Below are 5,675 nucleotides of genomic sequence, written 5' to 3'. Positions count from 1 at the left end.
AGACAGGGTTTCTCTGTATAGCCCTGGCTGTCCTGGAACTCACTCTGTAGACCAGGCTGGCCTCGAACTCAGAAATCCACCTGCCTCTGCCTCCCAGGTGCTGGGATTAAAGGCATGGGCCATCACCACCTGGCTACCTCTCAGGCTTGTTAAATGACTCACTGTCTCCTCAGAGGCTGGAAAGGTCGTCATTCTATAAATACTGCATTCTGGTTAAACTTCAGCCAAACGTATGGCTTGGCCACAATCAGCAGGAAATTATAGGATCTATTTCTCAATGTACCGACACACTTGAATTCAAAGCCAAACTGACATTTTCCATAGCAGAGTTGATCCATAGAGCTCTTGACCAGCATCACCAAATGTTAACTGAGTAGTTATTATGTGATAGGATCCTGGAGAGACACAGCCAAGCAAAACTCAGGAGATGGAGGTCTATTTCATAATTCACCCCTGCCCTCGAACTCGATCTGTAGACCAGGCTAGCCTAGAACTCAGAGATTTGCCATAGTAGAGTTAGTTACGGTTTTATTGCTGTGAAGAGACATCAGGACCAAGGCAACTCATATAAAAGACAATCCTTAATTGGACGGCAGGAGGTGGTTCAGCAGTTAAGAACATGTATGCACTTGCAGAGGACTTGAGTTCAGGTCTTAGTGTTCATGTTAGGGGACTCTCTAATCCCCTGTAACTCCAGCTTCCGGGGACCTAATGCCTCAGATCTCTGTGGGCATACTGGCATTGCATGGGCATATACTCAAACAGCACATAGACACACAATTAAATATATAAAGAGGGGCTGGAGAGATGGCTCCATGGTTAAGAGCACTGACTACTCTTCCAAAGTACCAGGTGGTAGCTCAGAACTGTAACTCCAGTCTCTGGGGATCTGTCACTCTCTCTCGGTCTCCCTAGGTATGAGGCTTGCATGTGGTTCACAGACACTCATGCAGGCAAACATTGATAGACATAAGCATAAAGAATTTTTTAAAAATAAGAAATAAAGCAAACTTTTATTTTATTTTATTTTTTTAAAAGATGAATAATCCTGGCCATTCTGTAGAAAGTGGACTGAAGGGAGGAAAGAGAGGAAAGCTACTCCCTCTGGTGCACATACACATAACTAAAAGGAAAATAAATATCAAAAAAGGAATATACCAAGAAGAGACCTTCGTATGAATAGTATCAGTGGCTAGCATTTATCTATGACGTGTTCTGTGAACTATCTTCATTAACCTGCTCAGTGACCGTGCGGGTTAATGTACATTCCAAGTCCCATGGGTTAGGCACTTTGTCCCGGCTCTCTGTGCAGTGCAAGGACCCTCCTTGAGGCAGAGGGCAGAGGTCTTTGCCTTCACAGATGTATGGGAGTTTATTCCGTGTCCCGCTCACTCGTGGTACAGTCGTGCAGAGGAGCTCCGGCTCCTCCATCTTCAAGCCTCGTGATGTGGGGTTAGCTGTTCCCTGAGCCTGTTGCCATACTTGCAAAATGAAGACTAAGAAAAGTGTGCCCCGCCCCCAAAGGGCCCTACGAAGAAACATCACTGACTGTAAAGATTTTGGCTTGGCATGTGCCGAGAGGCACGAAGCTGGGAGAGCCGCACAGTGCGCTGACACCTGGAGCTGACAGAGCTCCTATCGTGTGCTGGATGGCCCTGTGAGCACTTCACCCAATTAGTCCATGCTTGAGCCTGTTTAATGAGTTCCATTTAGATCTGCTCCTCCGGGAAGCACAGAGAGCGACGGTCGGTTGGCCATCCTGAGCTGGTGACAGTCAGGACTGGATGGGTCCAGGCAATCAGCCTTCTGGGAGCTGACTGGAACATCCCCCACACTCCCCACTTTGTGCTTTAGAAACCTGACCCCTTGTGACAAGGTATTTATTTATTTACTTAGAGACATATATCCATGTAACGGTAGGCCCCCCTAACCCCTAAACCTTCTCTCCAGCGCCCCACGCCTCCCTTCCCACTTTCCACTTTCATGTGGGTTCTGGGAATCAAACTCACATTGCCCAGCCTTTACAGCTGAGCCACTCCCTGGCCCCTCCCCTTGCTTGTTAGATACAGGGTCTCACTGTATATATAGCCTGGGCTGGCCTAGAGCCTGCTGCTGCTTTCCTGCCTCAGCTGCTAAAGTGCTGGGATTCAGGCTCGAGGAAACCAAAGCCTCCCGATGGTGGGGTCATGCTCACTGTGCCCAGGTACATGGCACTCTAGTATGGCTGATATAATGGAGCTGTTTCCTGTAGGCTTGGTGTGACCATGGCCTTCATGGAGCAGAGCAGCTGTGCTGACCCACAGAAACCTTGGCCTGCTGTCATAGCAATGAAACAAACAAAACCATATATCAGATAGCTAAGCCTAAGGTATCAGGGCTGTTAACATTCCCTCTTGGGGATGGGAAGGGTCAACAGACCCTCCCCTGAGATTCCAATCACCACTCCCTCTTGCCCTAGATGACAGACATGTAGTCATCTTCGAAATGCTGAAGTTCATGGAGGCCAGCCCATGCATGGGGTGGGACTTCTCCATGATGGCAGCTGCTTGTGAGTCATCCATCCTCCTGTGAGTATCCCAGGACACTGAGGAATCCACCAAGGTGGACTTGACAGACTCTTTCTTTGTTCTGTCTCCTCCCTCTCTATTTGAAGTGTGACTAGGCATTTAAGTCTGCCCAGGAAAGTCACCCAACCACAGGGCTCAGGCATTCTGGGTACACTCTCACCAGGAATATTCAGGCATAGAGTCATCACCCAAACTCAGTAAACCGCTTCCCGGGAGGCGATCTATGTACATGTGTTGGTTTCTTTTCTGTCAATGTATCAAACAACCAGGCCAAAGACAAACTAGGGGAGGAAAGGATTTATTTAGCTCAAGCCTTTGGGTCCCAGTTCTTCACCGAGGGGAGTCAGGGTGGGAACTCAGGCAGGAGCTTGATGCAAACAGAAACCATGGAGGACCTGGGTAGCGATGGCGCACACCTTTAATCCCAGCACTTGGGAGGCAGAGGCAGGCAGATTTCCGAGTTCGAGGCCAGCCTGGTCTACAGAGTGAGTTCCAGGACAGCCAGGGCTATACAGAGAAACCCTGTCTCAAAATAAACAGAAAAAAGAAAAAGAATAAAAAGAAACCATCCAGGAAAGATGCTTACTGGTTTACTCACTGTGACGCTCACTCACACAATCATGCTTAGCTAGCTTCTTCTACAGCCCAGGATCACCTGCAGAGGGATGATGCCCACCACAGTAGCTTGGTTCTCCTGCATCAGTGAATAATCAAAGGAGACCCTTATAGACAAGGCATAGACATAGAGGATGATCTGACCTGGGCGATTCAGTTGAGACTGTATTCTCAGATGATTATAGGCTGTGATGATTATGGGCTGTGTCAGGTTAAAGCCACCTTGGACTATATACAAGTAACACACACACACACACACACACACACACACGAGGAAGGAAGCAGACGCTGGAGGAGGAGTGCTGGCAGTACCCAGCTTGCCTAGGTGATAGCCAATGACTGTCTAAGGAGTTACTATCTTGAGCAAAGATCTGAAGGACGTGAGTGGGAATTCTGGGAGACAGAGGGTTCAGAGGGAGATGAGAGCACGCGCAAAGGCCCTGAGGCAGCGGTGTGCTTGTGATGTCCAAGGACTAGAAAGGAAGCTGCTGCAGCTGGGGTGGGGCACACAAGGGGGAGCAGGTGGGATGAGGTCAGAGGGGTGTGTGAGGAGAACACACCTCCACCCATCTTCAAGCTTTCTCTGTGTTATAAAAACAACCAGGAGCACAGGGCATAAACGTCTTGCCTTTCAAAGTTGGAAGCAAGGTGCTGTAGGACCTCCCTGCATAAAGACTTTCTCTCCTCTTCTTCCTCCTCCCAGATCTGTCTGTGCTCCCATGCTCGTGAGCATCAGAGTAGAAACTGAGACCCCTAGGCATGACTGTGACCAGGTTCCTGAGCACAGGCTCCAGGTCTGAGCCAGTGCCTGAGGGTGTCCAGATGAGCAAGGGCAGGACTTGGACCACCTCAGGACTTGGAAAATGTCACAGGCTTCCTCCCATTTAAGCAAAGAGACAGAAAGACCCTTTCATTGGTATTGTTTCCCTGTGTGGGCCATCTCTGTGCTGGTGGCTGGGAGCCAGTATGGGCCCAGCACAGATACATGTGAGGGAGTAATTTGGGGACCCAAAGTGACTTGGATAAACCCTAACTGGGACCCAGTGGTCTTTGGGCCAATGTGGAGTCTTTTGAGGCTCTGCTGGGTCATTTTAAGTGTGTGTGTGTGTGTGTGTGTGTGTGTGTGTGTGTGTGTTTGAATTTACCATTTGGGATCACGGTGGAAAGGCTAGACTGTGAGGGGACTTTAATCTGTTCACAGTTCTGTGAAAAATTAACATGGGGCCAGGTTCAGAGTCCAGCTGTCCCTTCTATTTGTTTCTGGTTCAAGCTTTGCTCTACAGGACAGCCTGCTGGCTTTTCTTACTTTACCACAAACTAGCTAGCCAGAGTGGAACATGGTGCTGGCTTTGCCTGTAGGGGTGGACAGGACGCCAGAGGCTCCATGAGGTCCCAGCCCTCCCTAATTACACAAGGCAGTAACCAACACCACCCTCTCTAGTCTAGATACTGAAAGGAAGTCTTAGGTTTCTGTTTACTTTGAGGCAGGGTTTAATGTAGCCCAGGCTAGCTCCAAATTCATTTTATAGCTGAGGATGACCCTAAACTCCTAATCTTCCTGCCTGCCCTTTTGGAGTGCAGGGATGACAGGCATGGGGCACCACACTCAGTTATGCAGTGCTGAGAACTGAGTCCAGGGCTTTGAGCCTGCTAGGCACACAGTCTTCCAGCTGACCTACGAAAACTTTACTGTGCTGGGCGGTTGTAGCACAATGCTTTTAAATCCCAGCATTTGTGAGGCAGAGGCAGGTGAATCTCTGAGTTCCAGTCCAGCCTGGTCTACCGATCGAGTTCCAGGATAGCCAGGGGTCTATAGAGAAACCCTATCTCCAAAAAAAAAAAAAAAAAAAAAAAAATTATGGTGATTGTTGGTTGCGGTGGTGGACACCTTTGACCCTAGTACTTGGGAGGTGGAGAAAAAAACAGGCAGACCAAAACCCAAACCCTGGTGTGTGTGTTTGTGTGTGTGAGTGATGGCATTCTGTGGAAGTCAGAGGTAAGCTTTCTGGAGTTGGTTTTCTCCTTCTACCTTTAGATGGCCCCAACATCACATCCAGGTTGGAAGTCTTGCAAGGCAAACACTTTTACCTTCTGAATCATCTTGACTGCCATTATTATTATTATTATTTTGAGGTAGTCTTGCAATATACCCAGACTGTCCTCAAACTCTCAGCCCTCCTGCCTGAGCCACCACCTGAGAGCCACGTATATGTCACCAAATCAGGCTGAGGTTTAGGGTGTTTAAGGCCACTGCCAAACTGTGAACTTAAAACAGCCTTACTCCGGAGCATTGATGGATCTAATTGCTGGGGCACAGCATCCTTCTCACAGAATCTAGCAACTTGGGAGATGGGGTTGAGTGAGGATAAAGTTGCAGGTTGCACCGCATTTTTACACATCATTCCAATTTGTTGAAGCACACTAGGCACAGAGGATGCTGAGATAACCATGACATCCCGCTTCCACCCCCCAATTTAGCCTTTCTAATCAACT

The sequence above is a fragment of the Mus caroli genome, chromosome 4 (genome assembly GCF_900094665.2).
Source record: "Mus caroli chromosome 4, CAROLI_EIJ_v1.1, whole genome shotgun sequence".
In the NCBI taxonomy this organism is placed as follows: domain Eukaryota; kingdom Metazoa; phylum Chordata; class Mammalia; order Rodentia; family Muridae; genus Mus; species Mus caroli.
This window is presented reverse-complemented; position numbering follows the sequence as displayed.